The sequence below is a fragment of the Silurus aristotelis genome, assembly GCF_946808225.1.
Source record: "Silurus aristotelis genome assembly, chromosome: 16".
Lineage (NCBI taxonomy): Eukaryota > Metazoa > Chordata > Actinopteri > Siluriformes > Siluridae > Silurus > Silurus aristotelis.
Genome location: NC_139589.1, coordinates 4,337,512 through 4,363,666, shown reverse-complemented (window position 1 = coordinate 4,363,666; position 26,155 = coordinate 4,337,512). Strand labels below are relative to the sequence as shown.

The 26,155-nt window shown below is 40.5% G+C and overlaps 1 protein-coding gene across 2 annotated transcripts in view; it reads left to right on the top strand.

Moving 5' to 3' along the window:
• Nucleotides 1-26,155, top strand: part of tenm2b (teneurin transmembrane protein 2b) — a 331,309-nt gene that overhangs the window by 52,476 nt on the left and 252,678 nt on the right. The window lies entirely within an intron of this gene.

The following is a 26,155-nucleotide window of genomic DNA, read 5'->3' as shown; positions in this document are numbered from 1 at the left end:
GTTAAACCATCTTCAGCAGCTGGAAGTGGTCTTCATGGGATGAGAACTTTGTCTAGAAGAAGAGCATAAGGATAATTTATGGAAATCTCAGGAGCATGTGAAGAAAAAGAGATAAAAGTAACAGAAACACGGATTAAACCGTGTATGGGTGGTACATCAGGTTGCCAACCTTTTAGAACATTCTGAAAACTTACCTAAACTATCTCATCATCATTTAGCTTTATAGTGACTTCAGACCCTTTGAAGATTGTCTCTAGATCTACCATCAGCAAAGGAGTTAGCGAAGACGAATAAATGAATAAAAGAATAAATAAACAAGAAACAATGTGTGGAAATGGCACTGACTAGAGCAACAAGTCCCTCAAAGGCAGGTGTTACCCTGATTTTCTTTCGCAGGTTACAGGCGATTTGTTTACACACTATGTTGTCTTTTATCATTCGCTTTTGTTTGCTAAGCAAATATTCCACAGACTACACAATGATTCATTCACTCTGGTATCCTGAAAGTGTGTTCGATTTCCTCAACAATAACAATTCACCAGCCAATAGCAAAAGAGTCTGCGAGGCAATTCATTAGCTAATATGTGCAGCAGATGCCTGAATCCAGTTTATCTTCCCTCTGTGTGTATTGGTGGATCAGTGTATGTTCAATTGTATGCTTAATTCGGACATCATTTGGCAAGTCATACCCAAATGATGGTTACTACAACAACAACAAAAACAAAACCACGTGCTTCCTGGCAGACCCCTGCACGAGACTGTTTCCTCAAATTCCGTTCAGCACGGGATGACCTCCTTAAACCCTGAGCTACCACTTCCCCTTTAAAAAAAAAAAGAGGGCGATAGACACTTTATAGAACTTAAGTCCTGAACGGTGTATAGTAAAACGTGTGTGTGGGTGTTGGTTTTAGCATGTGTACATGCCTGTCCAAGACCTGAAAGTATTTTTTTGTGGTTAGAGTACGCAGCAGGGCCACACAGAGTCCCTGCCGGTGGTGTTAAGTGGCCTGAGCAATTCTCGAAGAACATTGGCTCGGTAATTGCGGGGGTTTTGGCTTAAGAGGCTTAGGAGGTCATCACGTGCTGACAGGTTTAGAATACCCCTGTGGTGTGGGGTTAAATTGCAGGTGGTGTAGGGGATGAAGTAAGGTGAGTCAAGGGTAGCTAGAAAAGATGCTAGTGGAATATGGCTACTAATGATTTGGGACACGATATATGTCTTTTCCTCAAACTGTCAAAGTTATGAAGGTGGAGCTTATTATAAGAGCAAATGGGAAGTAAATATGGAATGGTATGTTCAAAAAGATCTATCTATCTATCTATCTATCTATCTATCTGTCTGTCTGTCTGTCTGTCTGTCTGTCTGTCTGTCTGTCTGTCTGTCTGTCTGTCTGTCTGTCTGACTGAATTTATGCTTCTGGAAAAACACAGGCTTTGCTACTTGGTAGCTTCCATATGAGACTGAACTACTGATTGGTGGTCAGGAAATTGAATTGGGGGTTTAGGGGGATTTTGTGCTGAGGATTAGTTTCAGCAGTATCTCAGCAGTCCTCACGATGAATGGAAATAAAATTAGCAAAATTTTATACGTATTGAAATCATTCGCACCGCTGGGACGGGAAGCTGACACAAGGTCACGCTGGGCTTGAACAGGAAACACTTCATAACACACTCATATCATACTGTGAGTGAACACTGAGAGAGAGAGAGAGAGAGAGAGAGAGAGAGAGAGAGAGAGAGAGAGAGAGAGAAAGAGAGAGAGAAGACTTTGTATGCGTGTTTGCAATGAAAACGGTCATTACATAAAGAATGTTTTGTAAATACACATTCGATTTGCTGAAAAGTGTTAATTTCCCCCGAGTATGGCGACTTGAGGGACACCCCGAAATTTCCGGTTTCTGGATGTGTTGTCACTGTAATTATAGCAAGAGAGAGAGATGGTGATGTTAGACAAGGCGGGAGCTCGTTGTTTATTGTTTTTAACAGTCAGTGAAAATTAACAATCTGGACAGTTAATACCGGAGGATGTGATGATGCCAGCGGTGGGGTTGGACGGTTGCATTTTGTGCGTTGATCTTCAGCTGATGAAGTAATTAAAGGTTTAAATGAAGAAAGTTGAATTGTCAGATGAATGCATTTTACGTTTCTATTATGAGCCAAACTGGTGGACGAGGGTTTGATGAGACTGGCAGTCCGGTAGTGGGAGAGTGGAAGGGTGAGCATCCCTGCCTTGCACCTTCACACAATGTGACACATAAGGAATAGAACATGACAGGGGCTGCTGTTCCAGTATACTAATCAACGGTGGCATGGTGTGATGGAGCTCTGCAGCGCAATTCTTTTTTTACTAACAAACAAAGAGACACTTCATGCTTTTTTTTATTGGAAATTACATTGAAAGACAAGTTTCTCTTATTGCTAATAGTAAATCATGTGCTCAGGAACATACAGCTGGAGACTCCTTCTAAACGTGTTGCACATCTACTTGTCTGTCTGTCTGTCTGTCTGTCTGTCTGTCTGTCTGTCTGTCCGTCCGTCCTTCTGTTTGTTTGTCTGTCTGTCTGTCTGTCTATATATCTATCTGTCTGTCTGTCTGTCTGTCTGTCTGTCTGTCGGTCTGTCTGTCTGAATGTTAGTCCATCCATCCATCCATCCATCCATCCATCCATTCATCCATCCATCCCTCTATAACACCCTTTTTTTACTGTTTATGTGGCACATCAGTCATGTTAGGTCCCTGTGCATAAGCTGTTAATATAAAAACAATAATGTATGAAAGAAAAAAGAGCATTAATATAAACTGGCGTATGGGAGGTTTAAGTGAGGGGTCGGGGGATCAGGGCTGCTCTCAGAGCCGTTCCTCAACAACTTGTGACCAATAAGACACAAGACTTCAGTAGCACCAGGGCAGGTTCGGTGATATTAGCCTGTCATTACTGATTGAGACTGAAGGTGAAATATAGACACCTGATCCATCTAATAAACACACACACACACACACACACACACACACACACACACACACACACACACACACACACACACACACACACACACACACGAAGATATCAGTTGCATTCTGAGATATGTGTGTTTCTCCAGGATGAGTGATGCGTTCGGTTAAATAGACTGTATGTGTCAGTGGATGACAGCGAGCTTTTAATGAAGCCCTTTCAGATCAGGATGAGTTATGGATGGAACGAGTTTTCATTCTGGCAGCCGGCACCTTAATAATTTTTGTGTCAGCGTTAATGAGTGATAGATAGGAAGCAGAAGCTGGAGGATGAGCTGGAACCGCTCTTCAGTTAGGAGAGAGGAGAAGCAAACCCATGGCGGTAGTTTTGTTCTGTTGAGAGTTTTGTTTCATTTTTGTTCTCCGGGATTTTGTTTAAAGAGGAACATAACATGCAGGTGGAGATGAGAAGGAGAACTGCCAGCTCCAGGAGATTATGCATCCGTGTCTCGAGCGCATTAAGATGATCTTCAGATTGGTGAAGTCACACCACTGTAGCAGTGTTAATAAGGGTGTTGATGTCGTTTGGGTTTGATTCTGTGCGTGTGATTTGACAGAAATGTTTCAAAGGGTTATTTCCTTATCCCCCTCCAGGGTCTGTTGTGTTTTGTGGCTGAAAACTGGGTGTGTTATTTCTTTTTAAGAAGATGTGATAGACATTTGAATGTATTCAGGTTCTGAAGAGGTTCATCATGGGTTTGTTCAGTCGACGTAGGGTGTTTTATTTCATAATACAAGGTGGTATCTAAAAGTGTCGAAGACTAATGGTGCAAGCTGGTGGTGACCATGTGGGTTACCACGTCTGCGATTTCTCAATGGACAGCAAAAAGCAAAAGTGAAATTTTGTGTAAAACTGAGCAAATCTGCCTCGAAGACGTTTGACATCACATGTTTGACGTACGGCGATGCCTCAATGAGTCGATCGCGTTATTTGAGCGGCATACGTGCTTCAAGAGCATAAGAAGAGAGATCAGGAAGACCTTGGAAAACAATCCACCCTACTCGCCAGATTTAGTCCATTGACTCCTTCCAGAACACATTCCAGAAGTGGCAGGAACGCTGAACCATTGCTGTGAAAGGGGACTGTTTAAAAGGTGATAGGTCCAATTGTCCGTAGGTCAATTGGTACCGGGCCGCACAGAAAGAATACATAACTTACATTATTACCTGATATTATTTATTATCTGATTCTGAACAATGTTTTATTTTGGAAAATGACCGGATTCTCTCTCCGCCACATCTTTCTATGACTCACTCTTGATGCATGTCATGATGCCTCGGTCACGTCTTACCTCCATCCACTACCTTCTTAAAGGGGCTCAACCGCTAACACATAAGACATTACCGCTATTATTATTGAAACCCCCAAGCGAGCAAAATGAACAAAAAACAACACAGTGGATTCACGTTTATTATTATATTTAGAAAAGACCAGTTTTTATGCCGGTCGTGTCATTTTATTTTGTTGTATTTATCCGCTACACCGTAAAAGGTGTCCGTGCCGGAAAAAGGTTGGGGACCGCTGGTCTAGACGACTGGATCAAAGCATCTCCAAAACTGTAGCTCTTGTGGGATGTTCCCGGTCTGCAGTGGTCAGTATCTTTCAAAGTGCTCCAAGGAAGGAACAGTGGTGAATCAGAATAAAAAAACATTAAACATGCTGTTAGTTTTTTTGCTGATTTTCCAGATGTTCATATGACTCGAGATGTTGGCCAAAGTCATAAAACGGTTGCTGAAGTTAAATGAAGAAAAAAATGTCCCTATTTTTCCAATAGCAGTTCCAGTCATATTAGAGCACATTTCGTAGCAGATGCTGTTTACCTCATTTGATATAAATGTTCGATTTTTCGTGTGGTTAAATACACCGGCATCAGCTGATATTTGGTTTGTTGATTTCGATTAGTGTTTCTGATACTGTTGGCGATAAGGTTATTACTGTGTGTGTGTGGGATATTCAGAATAATTGTGTTGTGGATTAGGAAGCAGAAAACAGGTGAATACAGTATGAGTATTTTGATGATACACTGTCCAGAAGACTCTTTTGTGGTTGATTACTAATGAACAGTAACATAATTTGGCACTCGTGTCTCTTTTTTCCATGGCACTTTGTCCTGTTTTTATTTTGTCCTTTTATTTAGCGTCCAGTGCTCTGGAAATTCTAAAACACACTATTACCATAAACAACATGTTGTTAATGTCCATTTAACTGCAGATGATTTGCCAGAAGGATGTTAATGATAGGTGTTGGAGGACATCGAAAAACGGTTGTGGTTCTGTGTAAAAGACACTCGGTTTATCACATCTGTCTAAAACATTCTGATTATTGCAATTGTGGTCTTTCCAGAACACTCAGCAGTGTTGAAATGTACATTTACAGGTTTAGACTTTACAGTTATGTTCAAGTTCAAGTTCCCACTGAACATTGTCTCAAAGCAGCTGTACAGAACTTAAAAATTCAAGTGTCTGATGTGTGTTTATCCCTGATGATTATCCTGGGGGTGACGGTGGCAAGGGAAAACTCCCTTAGATGAATGAGGAAGAAACCTTGAGAGAAACCAGACTCAAAAGGGGAACCCATCCTCATTGTGGAGATACCAAGAGTGTGATTATAGTCTTAAAACAATACAAAACACCGGAGATTGAGAACCACCGGAGTGTGTGATTATGAGTAATGTCCTTTCTGCAGTCTTATACAGACAGTTTACGTTGTGGAACCAGGAGCAAGCAATATATATATATATATATATATATTTATTTGCTAACTGCATTTCATTCGCTCTGTACTTGCTACTTGCACACTGACAATAAACTGAATCGTATTTAATCTAATCTAATTATCCTTCTGTAAACATGTTATTCATAAGACTCTACATCGCAGTTTTTTTAATGCACTTTCTTCATCATATTAAATATATAATAAATTATGTTAAACACAGTAAATAATAACAGTTATATCTATTATGAACTTATATCATAAATATTCATCATTCATTTTCTCCCGCTTATCCGTAATCCGGGTCGCGGGGGCAGCAGTCTAAGCAGGCCCCCGCCTTCGACTGCTGCCCAATCCTCACAGCACCTTCCCTTACGGTCCCTCCTGCAGGTGGTGAGCCCACGGGAAGGCGGCCCCACGTCACTCCGACGTCACGGACCTTGATATTTCCCTCGTAAGGGACCCCCGGAGCATAGAGGGTTAAGGGCCTTGCTCAAGGGCCCAAGAGTGGCAGCTTGGTGATACCGGGGCTTGAACCCCAGCCCTTCCGATCGGCAACCCAGCGCCTTAACCGCTGGAGCCACCACTCCCCCTCAAATTTTTTTTTTTGTGTTCTCTAACACAAAAAAAACCCTGTATGTATGTGTATGAGACAAATAAAATTTAATTTGATTTGAAGATTGTACAATATTCACATGCATTAGAATTAGACATTCAATTCTGTTCTTTTCTATTCCAACATTAGACCACATTTGTGGAGTAAAGCATTGACTTTGGATCTGATGGTCATGAGTTCAGATCCCAGCCACACCAAGCTGCCACTCTTGGGCCCCTGAGCAAGGCCCCTACCCCACAGCTGCTCTGCTGTTTGACTCAGATAAATATAAGTCACTCTGGACAAGGGGTTCTGCCAAATGCCCTGAATGTATATGTTTTATTCTAAATGTAGTCTACTGAACACATTTCACATTTAACTAGCAATCTTTATAATGCATATTTGTGTTTCTCTGTCTATTTTCTAGTTTGACCGCTTCCAATTATCCATTTTTTTAGCTTTATTATATTTATCGCTGCTTTTTTGTGTATTGAACCACAGCTATGGATTTCTGATTTCTGTCCGATTCGTCCTATTACAACACACTTGCGTCATGACTAATGAGCCCACTCTTTACCTGCGTACAGAGCTTCTACAGTTACTCTGTTGGACTGGAAATGTAGATATTGACTGGCCACTGTTGTTCATTATCCATTCATTCTGGACAGTGATTGGCTGGAGATGGAATGTTATAAAACCCAGTTCAGCTGAGTTTGGCGGCAGAACCTGAAATATATATCCCAAATGACGTATTTATTTGATTTTTTTTTGTGGTAAATAAAAATTTTAAACAAAATCTTTTTTTATTATTTTGATCAGCCCAGACTGGACCAATAACAGCATTGTGTCTTGTACCCAGTTACATCTTAATTTGCTTTAATAGGTACATACAGAGACTACAGGGTCCTGTTAGGATTTAATTGGTGGAAGGACTTGGTAATGAATATCGATCGATGTTTTCGCACTCACAGAGTTAATGATCTCAGCCATGTGGTGGTTTGTTCACTATTCAGTACCTGTATGACGATTTGTAAATGATAATTGAATGGTAGAGTGGGAGTCACAAGTTCACTGTTCAATGCTGTTAGGAAACTGGGTGTAGTAACTCAACCTTTACACCTGTTTGTCCACATGAAGACTCATCTAATCTTATACTAGTCATCTACTCTCTCTAGCCTGCATTTATCCAGTTTGGAATTACCTTTGTATTGGCTAACACTATTGGAACACGTCATCTCTGGTCACATAAACATCTCATGGTTCGATGGTGTGTGAGTCGACCGATAGGGATAGCTGGGTTGGAACGTTCTTGCTGATAACCGATTAATCAACCAATAGATTTTAAAATGGATACAGGATAAAAAACACACAAATTAAACTGTACTGAACTTTATGACAAAAATAACAAAAAGGAACTCAAATTAACTAAATATTAATATAAATTTATACTTACATTTCTGTAATTAATAAATGCTAAATAATAAATATAATAAGCACTTTCCGTGCATCGTGCGCTCTTACGTGTAAAAACAAACAGCACCTCTAGAGTGCCTCTAGAGGCCGCTCTCGTAATGACAGTACCACTACCCGGAAAAACTGATACCGTTTGATAGACGATAGTTCCAATCAATAAATCATTTAAATGTTCACTGTTCAATAGCAACTGTTTTCACAATACAGACACTGTAGTTATGGAAGGTAATATAACTGGATCCTTTACAACTTTCAGCTGAATTCCCCTGAGCTTGAAACTATCGCTGATCAAATGTAACAGAACAGTAGCAGCCAGCAGTGAAACGTGAGCATCAACTACCCTACGTCTCATTACAGAAAACCTCCGTCTCCCTTAAGCGAAGAGCGACCTTGTCCTCACTCGTCTCCCAATGACGCTGCTGTAAAATAGAGCACCTCGCTTATAATTCGCTCACGCTCACATTCCACAGCGACACTTCAACCCTCTCGAGGGCTGGACAGTGCTGGAAGGGCTGAAAGGGCTGCAAACACAAAAAGAAAGATAGAGATGTTAAATGAGGTGTAGAGAGATAAGACACTGGAGCAGTATTGCTGAGCATTGCAGTTTCCAACGGTATTTTAAGGTGATTTTTCATTAGTCTATTATTTCAAATCAGAGTGAAATGAATACTTCCACACTGCATGGAAATGAAAAAGTACCAAATTGCTGAGGGACTTATAGGTTCGTCTGTGGTTCTTCTGGACATCTATAGCTTTGTAGGCAAGAAAAGAGGATGAGGAGATAAAGGGTAAGGGGTTGATCACAAGAATATCTCTAATGGGTTTTCTTCCTGTGAAAAAGTAGATTATTTTTTAATTGTTCAAACATCAAAGTCAGAAACTTCAGTTGTTGAGATCAGGACATATTCATAGCTTGACCCATCGAAGATAAACAGCTTTAAAACAACACACAGATTGTACTATACACAGATCACACATTACTCTATAGCCACCAATCAGGCATTACAATATGACCATCTGCCTAATATTGTTTGGTCCCCCTTTTGCTGCCAAAACAGTTCTGACACATCAAGCAGTAATGGCATGAACTTCTTCAGCAGTTAGAACTACAGGAGCTCGTCTGTTGGATCGGACCACATGGACCAGCCTTCTCTCCCCACGTGCATCAATGAGCCTCGGCCGCCCGTGACCCGGTCGCTGGTTCACCACTGTTCCTTCCTTGGACCACTTTTGATAGATACTGACCACTGCAGACAAGGAACATCGTTCAAGAGCTGCAGTTTTGGAGATGCTCTGACCCAGTCGTCTAGACGTCACAAAAACTCCCTCGAATCCTTACCCTTACCTATTCTTTCTGTTTCTAACACATCAATTTTGAGGACAATGCTTACTTGCTGCCTAATAAATAAATCCCACCCTCTAAAAGGTGCCATGATGAATAGATAATCAGTGTTATTCACTTCACCAGTTATAATGTTATAATGTTATTCCTGATCGGTGTATTTCAACTTTGTACAATTGTCACATGAATTTAAATTTGCAGCTTGCATCAAAACCTTTCTATCAGAAGTCTTGCCCTAAAAACTGGTGCTCAGCAGTGGTGGACACTAACGAAGTAAAAGTAATTATTTACATTTTTTTTTCCACGTGAGGGAAGTATTTCCATTTGGGGAGACGTTTACTTTAACTTCACTACATTTCAAAGTCAAATATCTTTTTACTTGACTTTTTTACATTTTGCAAAATCAGTTGTTCCTATTAATTTATTGGAAAAAAATCAAAAACTTGACTGGTCAAAAACGCAGCAATCAACCAACCACTTGTTTTGATTGGCGCTTCGTTGTGTATCTACTTATCACCAGCATAGAGTTCAGCATTAGTTCAACAGCAAGCAGAACATTTTAAGAGTAATAAATGATGGAAGAAACTCCAGAATCGAACTCTCCACAACACCTGCGGCCTTATTTGCGTGATTTTTTTTACGTAGTTGAAAAGAAGGTTTTGGGCTCGTGATAATTGTAATAGATATCAATCAGTGATTAACTTATTAATATCATTCTATTAATAGATCAGTGTGCTGAGAGTCACATTAGATTTTTATTTTTCACCTAAACTGAGTTGATTAAGTAAAAACAAAAATGATCATAGGAACATTATAGTCATAATAAATCATAGTTCTTAAATACATTTAAAGGCAAAAACTTTTGTAGTGAACAGTTACAGGGACACTTTTACTGGAGTAAAATCTTAGCGTGTTTCTCTACTTCAGTTTAAATGCATGGTTTGTGTACTTCTTCCACACCTGCCAGATGGTTAAGAAGCTGGTATCAGAGTACCATAGCCATGATACAACACCTCTAAAGCAGGGGCCATGTTTAAGGGTCTGTTAGTCTCAGCTTGCCAATTTTGGGCTTGAACCTCCAACCTTCTACAGCAACCAAGAGCCTTAACCACAGAGCCACAGAGTTGTTTCTGTCTACCAGCTAACATCCAGAAAAATGATGAAGCCCTGGAAGGTGACCATGCGGCCAGTTTTGGGGGTGTTTCAAATCAAAATAAATGTCACACAGGCACCCTCGTCTAACACACAGGCACTTCTCGGCTAACAAACCCAAACCAACCCATGCTGCGTGCTCGATATCCAGGCTCATCACACAGCCTTCCTTTAATTTTTTCCTATCGTCCCTGACAGAAGAAAGGGGAGCCGTGCACGCTGGCAGCCACGGGCTTCGCACACTATGACGGACTCAGCAGGGCTACGGCATCAGCGGGGGCCATATGGTTAGGGAGGTGAGAAGGTCCTTGAGCACTCGTAAAGTTCGTGTGCGGAAGCGAAGTGCTTCTCAGGCAGCACAAGCACTCCCTGTTCCTCCCTTTAGGGCATGTTATGGCCCCACAACAGCTGCTGTCACGCGCCCACCTTTGGAATAACGAACGTGGCGCTAAACATCCGTACGGCAGATCTCTGAACTGGAGACGTGGTCTAAATATCCGAGCTGAGAAGGGAGGAAAAGAAGACCGTGTGTGTGGTGGTTAAATAATGTAAATGCAGCTTATTTCACAAACCTCATGATAGGATTGGATTTAAACGATCGCCAGTTGACCACGTATTCGTTACGCAACGTATTCGCGCTTTTTACCTCGCAACGAAAAATTTAATTACGCTTTAATGTTGCTCCTCTATTTCCTTTTTGTAGAGGAAGGAATTTGCCTTGATGCTTCAGGACTGTGTGTGTGTGTGTGTGTGTGTGTTGCTGAGGATGCAGTGGAATATGAATGAGTTGTGGACATGCGGAACAGCAGTGAGGAATGTGAGATCATGAGGCGAGTGAGCAGTGAGCGGAAACAGACGAGTGTTGTTGTTGCCGCTCTCTCCTCAGTGTCGAGGCAAGGCAGCTGGGCTCTGTGTGCTTTTTCTGTTCACGTACAAGTTAACCTTGACTTGTGGAGGGAGGCTTTGATTGGACCCAGTGGTGTGCTGTTTGTGTTCTGTGAAGGGGGCATATGGGTAATTTAATAAATGGCACCACCTTCTGTTCTGTTCTGTTCTGTTCTGTTCTGTTCTGTTCTGTTCTGTTCTGTTCTCTACTTCTTAACACAACACTTTTCATATAGTCTCTACACTTCTTGTCTCTTCTCTTCACTTCTCTTCTCTTCTCTTCTCTTCACTTCTCTCATATCTTCTCTTCTCTTCACTTCCCTTCTCTCATATCTTCTCTTCTCTTCTCTTCTCTTCTCTTCTCTTCTCTTCTCTTCTCTTCTCTTCCCTTCTCTCATATCTTCTCTTCTCTTCACTTCTCTCATATCTTCTCTTCTCTTCACTTCCCTTCTCTCATATCTTCTCTTCTCTTCTCTTCTCTTCTCTTCTCTTCTCTTCTCTTCTCTTCTCTTCTCTTCTCTTCTCTTCCCTTCTCTCATATCTTCTCTTCACTTCTATTTCTCTGCATGATGTTCTGATCTGTTTTCTTCTATTCATTCCATTCATGTTTTGTCTCTTACATTCTGCTCTATTTCACTTGCTATTGTTCTTTTCCTTTTTTCCTCTTTTTTTTTCTTTGTTTTAATCTCTTTAGTTTCTCTCCTCTCCTCTCTTCTCCGCTCCTCCTCACCTCTCTGTTCCACCTCTCCTTTTCTCTTCCTCTCTTCTCCGCTCCTCCTCTCCTTTCTGCTCCACCTCTCCTCTTCTCTCTTCTTCGCTCCTCCTTTCCTCATCTCCTCTCCTCTCCGCTCCTCCTCTCCTCATCTCCTCTCCTCTCCACTCCTCCTCTTCTCTCTTCTTCGCTCCTCCTCTCCTTTCTGCTTCACCTCTCCACTCTTCTTCTCTTCCTCTCCTCTCGTCTCATCCTTTCCTTTCTTCTTCTCCTGCTCTCCTCCACCTCTCCCCTCTTCTTCTTTCCTTTCCTCTCCCCTCCTCCTTTTTCTCCTTTCCTTTCCTTTTTCCTTTCCTTTCTTTTCTTTTCCTTTCCTCTCCTCTCCACTCCTCTCCTCTCCTTTCCTTTCCTTTCTCCTCTCCTCTCCTCTCCTCTCCACTCCTCTCCTCTCCTTTCCTTTCCTTTCTCCTCTCCTCTCTTTTCCTTTCTCCTCTCCTCTCTTCTCCTTTCTTCTACTTTTCTTTCCTCATCGCTTCCCACGCTTGATGAAGTGTACTGGGCTTTACTTGTGTAAAATATTTTTTTATTTTTTTTTTTTTTATTTGAAGGTTTTTGTAAATAATAAACAGAAATATTCTGACTTTGAGAGCTAAGTCTAATTTCAGATTTATTTCAGAATGTTTTCTCACTCACACTGGACAACAGTTTTATTTAGACAAGATAAAATTCTAATTTAAACAGGTCGGAAGCCGTGCGGTCTGCAGGACACAGAGCCTCCTTCTGTAAAAGTGTTTGTTGTGAATTTGGAATTTGTTGGATTTTATATATTTTTTTCTGCCCCCCGTGCGAGAGACAGGATCAATTACTGAACATCTAAATATACCGAAAAGGGAAAGAGATAAGGGAGGCTAAATAAATGGCACACATGCTAATTATCATTAACACGGATTGTTATGACTCGCTATTTATTCTCTGAAGCAATTAATTATCTTCCCTGCGGGCAGGAAGAAGAATACTGACAGCGTGGTCTTTGGTTGAGCCACAGACGTGCGTTTAAACATTCCGTACATGTGGCGGCAAAAGATAAATCAACATTTCTTTTTCCCATTAAAGACACAGCAACGTAGATCTCAAGAATCATTCGAAATCCATTAAAATGCAGACGGACCAGAAATCCCTGGGAATTGGTAAAAACACAAGCTACTGTATATAGTATTCGCATAGTATATAAGATCCGTGCGCCAAATAAAGCGATTATATTGCCTCGGCAGAGCACAGAATCCAATTTTTCTTCAGGTCTTCTGTCCGAAAACATGGATTCTGAAGAGCAGACGACCAAGACCAAGCGTATAAACACCGGATTGGCCGTCCAGAACCAGGTCGTGGATACATCTGCTTCCAGGTTGCAAAGAAATCATGGGAAAATGTCTCTAGATATCACACTGTACCCACATAATCCACATGCTGTGCTTGAACAGCCAGTTTCTTAAATGTACAGACAGCATGATTTCAGAAAACATCATTTCCACACCTCAAAAGGTTCCGCTAATTATTAGTGTGAGTTTTACACAAATATACCTGGAATGTATTTTTATTGACAGAGGTAAGAAAATATAGAGATATCAGAGAAAGAAAGAGAAATCCTTGCTGAGAAAAAGGGAAAAGAAGGAACGCAGGTTGTAACCAAAAAATATGACATTTAAAATAAGTGTTCGTCACTACGGGCAAGTCACATGCTCCATGCTCCATGTGTAGTTGCTATGGAAATGTAATTGCTTGTAAATGAAATAAAAAATATGTCAATTAATAGTTCTTATTTGATTATATCAGTTATTATATACACAGTAATACCTTCGATACTTCTCGGCTGTGGTACTCGTCACGTTATGACAACTGCAAAATATTTCGGCACTCGTCGCATGCTGCCTCTCGCAATGAAACTCGTAAGCGCTTCAGTCTCATTAAAACAGATGCATGAAGAGTCTCATGTTAGCTCACAAACAGTGGACTTTAAAACGTGCATTTTATGGCTAAATCATGGGTCCTAAATTTAAAAATGCTAAAAAAAACCCATTTTTTACAGAGAGACAAAGAATATACAGTGCCTTGCGAAAGTATTCGGCCCCCTTGAACTTTGCGACCTTTTGCCACATTTCAGGCTTCAAACATAAAGATATGAAACTGTAATTTTTTGTGAAGAATCAACAACAAGTGGGCCACAATCATGAAGTGGAACGAAATTTATTGGATATTTCAAACTTTTTTAACAAATAAAAAACTGAAAAATTGGGCGTGCAAAATTATTCAGCCCCTTTACTTTCAGTGCAGCAAACTCTCTCCAGAAGTTCAGTGAGGATCTCTGAATGATCCAATGTTGACCTAAATGACTAATGATGATAAATAGAATCCACCTTTGTGTAATCAAGTCTCGTATAAATGCACCTGCACTGTGATAGTCTCAGAGGTCCGTTTAAAGCGCAGAGAGCATCATGAAGAACAAGGAACACACCAGGCAGGTCCGAGATACTGTTGTGGAGAAGTTTAAAGCCGGATTTGGATACAAAAAGATTTCCCAAGCTTTAAACATCCCAAGGAGCACTGTGCAAGCGATAATATTGAAATGGAAGGAGTATCAGACCACTACAAATCTACCAAGACCTGGCCGTCCCTCTAAACTTTCAGCTCATACAAGGAGAAGACTGATCAGAGATGCAGCCAAGAGGCCCATGATCACTCTGGATGAACTGCAGAGATCTACAGCTGAGGTGGGAGACTCTGTCCATAGGACAACAATCAGTCGTATACTGCACAAATCTGGCCTTTATGGAAGAGTGGCAAGAAGAAAGCCATTCCTTAAAGATATCCATAAAAAGTGTCGTTTAAAGTTTGCCACAAGACACCTGGGAGACACACCAAACATGTGGAAGAAGGTGCTCTGGTCAGATGAAACCAAAATCGAACTTTTTGGCAACAATGCAAAACGTTATGTTTGGCGTAAAAGCAACACAGCTCATCACCCGGAACACACCATCCCCACTGTCAAACATGGTGGTGGCAGCATCATGGTTTGGGCCTGCTTTTCTTCAGCAGGGACAGGAAAGATGGTTAAAATTGATGGGAAGATGGATGAAGCCAAATACAGGACCATTCTGGAAGAAAACCTGATGGAGTCTGCAAAAGACCTGAGACTGGGACGGAGATTTGTCTTCCAACAAGACAATGATCCAAAACATAAAGCAAAATCTACAATGGAATGGTTCACAAATAAACATATCCAGGTGTTAGAATGGCCAAGTCAAAGTCCAGACCTGAATCCAATCGAGAATCTGTGGAAAGAACTGAAAACTGCTGTTCACAAATGCTCTCCATCCAACCTCACTGAGCTCGAGCTGTTTTGCAAGGAGAAATGGGCAAAAATTTCAGTCTCTCAATGTGCAAAACTGATAGAGACATACCCCAAGCGACTTACAGCTGTAATCGCAGCAAAAGGTGGCGCTACAAAGTATTAACTTAAGGGGGCTGAATAATTTTGCACGCCCAATTCTTCAGTTTTTTATTTGTTAAAAAAGTTTGAAATATCCAATAAATTTCGTTCCACTTCATGATTGTGGCCCACTTGTTGTTGACTCTTCACAAAAAATTACAGTTTTATATCTTTATGTTTGAAGCCTGAAATGTGGCAAAAGGTCGCAAAGTTCAAGGGGGCCGAATACTTTTGCAAGGCACTGTGTGTGTGTATATATATATATATATATATATATATATATATATATATATATATATATATATATATATATATATATATACAGTATACTATATTATATACAGTACATGTTTACAGAATATATATATATATATATATATATATATATATATATATATATATATATATATATATATATATATATATATACACATACAGTATATATGCTTAAGGCTGCTAGTTTTCCACAGGCAAACATTGTTTTCTTACTATATTCAGTGTCGCCACAAATATCGCACTATATCTCCACAACGCCATTGCGATACACATTGTGATACATTGCTACAAAGCAGAATGCGTGAAATCAAAACAAGTGTTTCCTCTGAGACAGGTGAAGCCATGCTTTTCTCTTCGTCTGTGTTACTGCACTTTTTTGGCTAACTAGCTCACTGTGCAGCACTGCATAAAAGTAGGTACCACTTTTTAGCTCGAGCCATTACATTTCGTGAGAAATAAAACACTTACCCCATGAGCTTGTTAATGAACTTATCGTTTGCCCACCTGTCTAAAGACGAGCCGAGTGTGTGAACCATAAAATGTTTCCTCAAGAGAAACTGTTTGACTTTAAACACACTCCAAACACGCACTAAATTTACACAGGGTCCTGAGGGGTGATTTTCTATTTCACAGGTGTTTCTCTGGGGCATGATTTACATCCAGATCAGCCATTTCAATGCCCTTCTTCATCCTCCTGGGAGAAAAGTACAGGCTAACTGACCTACTCAGCACTGTTGATTTTAATCCTATTGTGGATTTGTTGCTCTTTATATATATATATATATATATATATATATACACTTTTTTGTTGTTCAAACCTCCATGCTGCCACTTGTGCAGGCCCCCAACATGTCTACATACACAAAATTAGACTTAAGTTCCAATAGTTAAAAAAATATGACAATGCAGCTTAGGACAAATTGTAATAAACAGAATGCATTATAATATTTTTTCTCGTGACCTTGACATAATGGTTGTGTTGTAGTGATCACGACATAACAAAAGGTGTTTTCATGTTATCACAACCTAATTTCTTTCATGATCTTTATATAACAAATATTGTTTCCTTGTGATCAGTACTTCGTTTTTATGCGTATTTCGCATAAGAGCATCTTCTACATGCAGGATAATGGATAATAACCATAATCGTTTGTGGCAGCGATGCGGCTCGTCCACGTGCCTCGAACATTCCTTGTGATCAGTAATTAATTTTTTCTGTGTATTCAGCATAAGAGCATGTTCTAAAGGCAGCATCATTGCAGGATCTTGGATAATAACCATAACCATTTGTGGCAGCTGCCGCGTCCTCGGGAAAATTAAGTCGTGGTCAACAAAAAACAAGAAAGAAAAATGTATAATGCAGGGCCTCTTAGGACTTCTGTACATATCTTTTGGTCCGTGTCGTTAGTTCTTTTGCTACGTGAATCCCATAATAAAAAAAAACTCTGATCTATTGCATTGTGTAGCGTCTATGGGAGTCACATGATAAAAGAACAAAGTCGGACTGTAGAAGAGTCGAGAGGTAAACTCACTTTTGTTTCCTGAACATAACCTACTGAGATTTCACGAAGCTTTGCTCATGCGCGTCCTGTAGAAATGAACGAATCATTCATGGTCGGCCCATCACTATCAGAAAGTCATGAAATCCCAGCACTATCAAGCTTCTCTTACTTGACCCTCGAACAAGGTCTCATTTGCTTGGTTGTATAAATAAAATTAAAGCAGATGCAAATGTTCTTCTTTTTTCTTTTTTTACCTCGTTTTTGAACCTCACCCCAAACAATAACCCGCTGACCCTCCATGATTTTTTTTTTTTTTTTTTGTAGAAGATTCATTTAGCATTCAGTCTGTAGAAAGGAGCACTACAGGGGGTCATTTGTAGCAACAGTGATCACACTGTACAACAGATCGTCACTGTGTTGGGACTTGACGCTGCTCTGAGCCAGGCTTAGGATTAGCTCATTGAGCCATATCTGAACTTGAGTCGTTCTCCCAACATCATCTGCCACTCATTTTCCTTTTTTTTTTTTTTTTTTTTATACGCAGGCGATAATGTTCACTCTGATAACGTTTGCACTGCACCTGGCACTTTGATTTACCTCAGGTCTTGCTCTTATTTCTGCAATGTTTCCACCCCAGTGCACTCCCACACCACACCCTTTACACTCTATCCATTTCTTCTTTATATTATCACTACATGGACAAATGTTTGAGGACCTGACCATACGATTCCTATGTCCATCCTATTCCACTTTCAATTCCCATTTGCTCTTATAGTAACCTCCACTCTTCTGGGAAGATGTTCCACTAGATTTTGGAGTTTGCTTGTGCAGCGTTGTGTATTTTTTATTCAGATTAATGGATTTTAGTAAAATTGGGTACTGGTGTAGGGGGGTTGAGGAGGCCTGGGGTGCTGGCAGTGTTCCAATTCATCCCAAAGATGTTCAAAAGGATTGAGATCAGAACTCTAGGTCACTCAAGATCTTCAGGCATTGTCATGCAGAAGACTTTTGGGTCTCCTGGATCAATGAAGGAAAAATTTGAACCACAACAGAATAAACACAGAAACAGTGAGTTTCTGGATGTTTGTGTCATGTGGTCATGTGACGATAGATAGATAGATAGATAGATAGATAGATAGATAGATAGATAGATAGATAGATAGATAGATAGATAGATAGATAGATAGATAGATAGAGTTATTTGAAACTGCACACCATTGGACGCCAAAAGTATTGGGACACCTGACTTTTTCCATTTTCACATGTGGAAAAAGTCACTGGAAAAGTCAGGTGTCCCAATACTTTTGGCGTCCAATGGTGTGCAGTTTCAAATAACTGCACACCATTGGACAGAAATATCTATCGTCACATGACCACATGACACAAACATCCAGAAACTCACTGTTTCTGTGTTTATTCTGTTGTGGTTGGGTTGAGGACTTTCTTCTAAAACCTGGTGGAGTGGATTTACTCTCTCTTCAACCCCCACACTGCTCTTTAGGCTTCAGAAACTCCCATTGCAAACTTTTGGAGGTTCTTGACCAGCTTTCGCATTTATTCCACTCCCATCCAGACACATTGTCAGAGTGATAACCTGTCTGTCTTTTTCTCTAATCTTTCTGTCAATCAACATATGAAGAAATACAGGGCTATAGTTCAGAGACTCTGCAGCGTTTTATGGAAGTTGTTCATAAATATCTTGTTCAGGCTAAATAAAAAAAGAATAATTTGTGGACTATAAAATTCATATCTTCTTTTTGAACATTCAATTTCACACATTTCCTATTTACTAGTATAATAATCTCCACTCTCCTGGGAAGATGTTCCACTAGATTTTGGAGTGTGCTTGTGAGCATTTGTGTTCATCAGCCACAAGTGTGTTAGTAAAGTCAGGTACTGGTGTAGGTGAGGCGACAAGGCCTTGGGTTCAGTCAGCAATCACATTCATCCCAAATATTAATTCAATAGGGATGAGGTCAGAGCTCTACAGCAGGAGATCTTCCACTACAGTCCATGTTAAACATATCTTCATGGAGCTGGCTTTGTGTTCAGAGGTATTGTCATGCTGGAACAGGTTTGGCTCTTCATAACATGGTTTATATACAGTAAAAGACGCTAATAAAAACCAAATGTTTAGACAGAAAACAGAATACAATTGTGTGTGTGTTCTCTGTCTCAATGTCTCAATTGTTTTTGAATCCCATCTTCAAGTATTACACATTAAATGTTAATCTCTTTATTTTTGTTTTTGTTCATTAAAAAATATATGCAGAATTGTTCAATGCAAGCACTTTGACGTCTCACTAAATTCACCAGGCACGACTGTGCAAATAATTACCATGTGACACTTCCATCACTCTGAGATTAGCGAGCTTGATTAAGTATGTTTTGCGAGACTGAAATCCTGACTGATTTACTGAAACATTTAACTTTATTGATTTTTCCTGGATATGTTAACCACTGCGCAGCTGAGGGTTAAGAGTCAAGGATCAGCTGGGGACAACCGTCCAATCAATAATCCCTGAACCACTGGTCCTCGTGGCACTGCATCACTGCTCCGACTGACAGTGTCCTCTTACACAATTACACCTGTTTAAGCGGTTACGCTCTGCGTACGTGCGATCATCAGGATCGGAAGTCTAACGTCTTAACCACTGAGCTACCACCTCTCTATAGAAAATATCTCAGACATTGATTTTACTTTATTTGTTAATACCAGTAAGATTCACCGATTGGCATCATTGCATCGGCATCAAAATCTGCGATGAATCGATTTAAAAAAGAGCGAGGCGTGTCCCAAAGGCCACACAGAATACAGATTAACATGGCAGAGGTAGAGCTGCATCTTCCTGAATCAGAACAGGAAAAGAACATCTGGTTTTATTGAATGGTTTTATTTCTTTTTTGTACTACAAAGGCGTGTTTGTGAAATTGCCATGCGAAGTCAAAAGGCACTTGAGTAAAATAATGATTTGCTGTCTGTCTGAACCAAAGAATTAAAGTGAACTGTCTGTACCTTATTGAATTGCAGAGCATCATATTTTTTCCATTGCATTGCATTGAATCGCATTGTGTTGAATGAAATGAAAATCTGGTCGTAACGGGGTGAATCGTATCGCATCGCATCTGTAGCTGCTTCATATGTATCTTTAATGTATCGTATCATTGACTATGCATCGAGATGCAAAACGTATCGGCCTCAGTTATGGGGATGCACATCAATTTCCATTTCCTGTTTTCATTCATTTTTACTGTTACATTACACACAAAGGATGCCAACACACAATTAACAAATCACTCAGTTGTATAGTGAACTAATCATTTGTTATTTATGTATCTTATCATTTAATTATCATTTTTAGACTTCTCATAGTATAGGATCAAAAGTTTTAGTCATTTTGGCCGAATCGTGGCGACTGCAAATCGAATTTTCATTTGAATTTTATTCCACTTAAATGTGCAAAATGATTAGAATAAGAGATTTGTTTATTTCACTGAACGAGATTTAAGTCAGTAAAATGATCTCATCTTTCCATCAGTAGTGCTGATTAGATGGGGGGGGGGGTAGCGGGACGGCGTAGTTTCTGTTTCCTGTCAATCACTTCTTTCTACAAGTATTATGGTGCAGAAGTGATCGGCTGGCATTATGTGACTGGAAGCCGTGGTGTGAAAGAAAAAATGGAAAGCAAGTGAAATATACCTTTAACTCATTCAATTTTTCACAACTTGAAAGGCGAATTTCTTTTGGTAATCGTCAATGTGCTGCTCATTTACTTATCTGTTAACAGGTGTGAATTTCATTTGGCTAAAAGTCACGTTTTTACTGTAGTCCAAGAAGGAGACTTCATGCAGATGATGTTTCTGATCTATGACAAAATGGCGAGTTTTTGGCTAGCATTTGACTATGACCTCGATTGTCTCGTCACATGTAAAAACGCAAATTTGAGTCACATTATCGTCTTTATTTCTATTCTATGCAGCGCTAAAATGCAAGGTGACCGTATGTCGTGCGAGCATTAGAGTCAGTGTTTGAATTGAGTCGGGGCCATAAGCATTAAGGGACTTATTATATTCCGGTCTATAGTGGCAGTTTTATGATGCACGTGGGGAGCGAAGGCTGGTCTGTGTGGTCCAATCCAACAGACGATCTCCTGTAGCTCAAATTGCTGATCAGTGTATACTTTACATGGTTTGGAGTGGAATATTTTGAGTGGCCTGCTCTAGAGCTTTGACCTCAACCATAACCATATTGAACATCTTTTGGATGAATTGGAACACTGAATGCACCCCAGGTCTTCTCACCTCACCTTCATTCATACTTGACTTTACCAACAAACCTATGAATGAATATAACCTCAAAACAGTGGTGGTTATTATAAGAGCAGATGGGAACTCATTGTGGAATAGGATGTTCTAAAAGGACATTGCAGGCGTCCACAATTTTTTCTCGATATACTTTATCAAAAAAAGATTAAAAGTTCTGTAGTTGTAAACCGCTATCGTTTCTTTCAGCTGTACTTGCGACAGCCATATCAGAGTCACGGCTAAATCTCACACCTGCGATCGCTTGTTCTTTAAGAAACTTGTCTTATTATCATGTCGAAGATGAAAGTTACTGCAACATGGTCTACCTTGATTTCCCAGCACCCTACGCACCCTAATGGACCCTAATGCAGGCTTCTAGGGGTTGTTCATACGCCTCAAACATTCGCCTGCCAACGAAAATCTCTCCAATGAAAGGAGGGAGTCTCTTCGAATATGAACAAAAGAACGCCTGCTAACACATTCTCAGAGCAGCGCGAGTCTTTCTATAACGAAATAAAGACTTACATAATATTTGATGGTTTTATACCGATCTGGCCTTAACCCCCCCCCATGCTATTTTTACCGTGCTTTTCTTCACCTTTTGTCAGCGCAGATGAATGGACCAGACTCGGTATTATGCTTGCGGAGTGAATTGCGGGCGGCTGATGGCATTACAGCTCGGAGAGAGGAGCAAAGAAGAAATAACAAAGGCGACGCGGAGACGTGGTGCATTCTTTCGGCAGGGAACTCACTTAAGCAGGACGGCCTGCTGCAAAAAAAAAAAATTATCATGAATACAAACGAGAAAGGAAGCGGGAGAAAGAGAGAGGTGGAGAGAAACAGGTGTCTGACAGTCAGGCCATGCTCCAAGTCAAACGCAGTGAAATGACCCAAACCTGAAAGGGGAGAAAGACGCTTCCGCGTGGGCGAACTGACATGATTCAGGGGCAAAACCGAACGCATCCTTCTGATGTTGTGTGACGGCCCCAGTCACCGCGGTCGACTAGCCCTGCTGTTGGGGTAAACGGGGAGAAAAGAGACAATAATGCTCACCGAACCTGGTCTAGGATGAGATTTTAAAAGGTCATGGGTTTATTGCGATCTGGTGATTTGACATTTATGATATGAAGTAATATAGCTCCGGTACTATTTAGGGAAAATAAGCACCAGTGCAGCTCCACAGTCTGAGCTCGAGATCTGCAAAGGCTCGAAACCGAAACGCAAACCTGAGATCGAACCAGATGGAACCGACCCGAGAGGTATCACCTAACCTCAAAGTCTCTTTCTCGCAGCTAATATCTGATCGCTTCAGGATTGCATGCAGGATTTACATTTACGCCATTTAGCAGACGCTGTTATCCAGAGCGACATACAGAATGCTTTCAAGTCTCTATCGATAAATTCAACACTGGTTCAATCATTTGCAGACTTACAGTAGGCCATGTAGACATTCATGCGTTTTTATTTGAAAATGCATATCTTTCTCTACTTTTTTGGCCTTCCGTCCACATTGAGACAGAGTTTTCTGTCAAGGAAAACGTAGCTTTTTTGAATACACTCTTCAAAGTGGTTACATTTCAAAAACGGCGTTTTAGCGTCGTAGTGTTGACTGTGAAAACAGAGGCTTTCAAAAAAACTATCACGCATTTTTTAGTTATTAGCGTGATGCTTCAAAGAGCTGGAAAGTGAATAACCTCCAGGCGGAAAAGACGCAGGTCAAAGCGTCTAACACTTTGCTAATGCGCTGCACAAGGACGTAAGCCTTTTCAGATGTTTTACTGTGGACTCAACTTTTTTTGAAACGATTGACGCAGAGCGTGTTTAGACAAAATTCATTTGGATCAGTGTACATGTAGCCTCAGGATATCATCAGCCCAAAACTCTTTTGCAAAGAATTATACCACACTTTTAAATGCATGAATACATAAAACAAATTTCAAGGAAACAAAAGAAAAATTCAGCTTTCACTGCAGAGCTACAGAGACAAAAAATTAGCAGTTAGGCAATTTTGCTGGATGAACGTAAGGTGTAATGTCACATAAATTCAAAACTCACATAAAAACGGATTTGTTGCACAATTACTTGAACAATATCCTCATCAGAACAAGTCGTGAAGCAATGGCATGGACAGTGTTCTTTTCATTGTCATTGTGCACAACCAGCTAACCAGCTGGATTTTCTCAGTCGTGCAGTAAAGCTGAAGATGGATGCGAGTGCGAAGACATTAGTAACTAGGACGAAGAAACCAAAGCCTGAGCATAAAAGACTGGGAGAAAACCATCAACCTGAGAAAGACTTTTATGCCTTTCATCCGACGCCCTTACCTAGGGTGACTTCCAATTGAGCAGTTGGGGGTTAAGGGCCCAACAGTAGCAGCTTTGAACTTGTGACCTTCTGATCCTGAGTTAATTGTCTTAACCACTAAGATATCACCTCCCAGAAGAAAAACACGAGTCAAAGAATGCAGTGAAAGCTAAATCTTTATACCAATAACGATAAATACCGATCTTCATAATGCTGATTAGCCGAGAATGCGATTTAGGTGCAAATAGTCATGTGACATGAAACCTGGAGTGGAAGACGCTGATGGAAAATGTAGTCCGGGGCCATAACTCTGAGTGCATATAATGGCTGCCATAACAAGTGTGTGTGTGTGTATATATATATATACAATGTCGATACAACTACCGTGAGCTTTTTATTATAATAGCAAAGGTTACACTGTTCTTCCTGCTTTGGTGACCAATATTTTGTATGTAGATTGATTTCTAGTCGCTAAACTGCATCATAATAGTGGAGAATCGTATCCCATCGTCGCATCAGTAGCTGATTCATGTGTATCTTTATTATATCGTATCGTTGGTTATGCATTAAGATGCAAATCACAACCGCCTCAGTTATGCAAATGCACCCTGATATATAGATGTTTAATCTGTTCCCTTCTTGCTCTGCAACAGATCTGTGCAGTCTGTGCAAGATGGAGATTTAAGCCTAGAGAGTGAAAGACCTCCTTTTTGATCAAAATTGCGAGCGTTCGTTCGAACCCCGGCCCCACAATGTCGAGAGAACTACCGTGAGCTTTTTATTATAATAGCAAAGGTTACGCAGTTCTTCCTGCTTTACAGCTTGCAGGAGGTCCTGGGTCTTCATGGTGCTTGCTGATCACTTTTAAGCAAGGTCAGCTTCATCGTTTGATTCGGAAAAAGGAAATGTTACACCTTTCGGGAATCAGGTTGAAGCACTGATATAATTTTATTCCGTAGAGTGGCTCGGCAGGACCTCCGAACCTTTCAGCATAGTAGCCGTGGGATCCTGTGAAGAAATTTCACCTCCTCAGTCATTTCTACGAACTCTTCCAATCTAATCCTCCGGCATGCCGATGGGGACTCGTTGCCATAGCGATGACTCCCTAAGCAAATGACCTTACTGCATTTTCTCATTTTAGCGTCTGCTGGAAAGCCATATTCCCCTTAATGCCCACTGATATTCCTGGTAGCCTCAGATTTCTGGAACCCGACGCGATTTCCTGGTGTGCGTCAATGGGTGTGCGTTCTTTTCAGCTCACCACGGCTATAAAGAGTGGTTATTTTAGTCCTATAGCTCTGTCAGTTTTAAATAAGACTGGTCAGTAGTGATAGGAAAATCGGATCATTTTATTAGCTTAGCTTTTTTAATCCTGATAATTAAAATCATTTAGTTCATTTAATTCCTTTTAACAGAAATAAACATAAAAGAACTTCAACTAGATTTCGAATCATTTATATATGTATATTTAACTGCACAGCGTATTTGCGAGTCATGTGATAAAAGAATGAACGACACAATTCTGTTTCCTGTGTAATGCATTGCATCTATGGGAGTCACGTGATAAAAGAACAAATGACTGGAAGAGTAAAAAGATGCGAACTACTCCAATCTGCTTCCTGTAAAACTTTCTTTCCGATTCTCCCATTAGGGGTCGCCACAGCGGATCATCCGCATGTTTGATTTGGCACGTTTTTACGCTGTAAGCCCTTCCTAACGCAACCCTTCCCATTTATCCGGGCTTGGGACCGGCACTATGAGTGGCTGGGGATCGAACCCGGGCCGCAGCGGTGGGAGCGCCGCATCCTAACCACTAGACCACCTTCCTGTACATGTCCAAATTAGATTTGGCGATGCTTTGGTCATGTGCGTTCAGTATAAAATGAACGTTCGACTAGCGTTCTTCTGAGACACAATAAACATTCATTGAAAATAAATGAATCGTTCATGAACAACCCATCGCTAGTGACCAGCCGCATCTGCCTTCTCTCACCAACAAGCCTTTTCCAGCTGCGGCATTCCCGTTCTCTGGATTTCTACTGCCGCATTCAAAATAAATCTTAATTTGTGTTAGAATTCTAGGAGATCAGGAGTTTTATTACTGAGACAGCACTTTACCTGGCACTAATTGCCAATAATAGACAGACAGACAGACAGACAGACAGACAGACAGACAGACAGACAGACAGTGAAATACAGTGATAGATAAATAGATAGACAGACAGACAGACAGACAGACAGACAGACAGACAGACAGACAGACAGACAGACAGACAGATAGATAGATAGATAGATAGATAGATAGATAGATAGATAGATAGATAGATAGATAGATAGATAGATAGATAGATGTGAAATCTTGTCATTTCTTGTATGTATACTGTTTTTTTATGGATCAG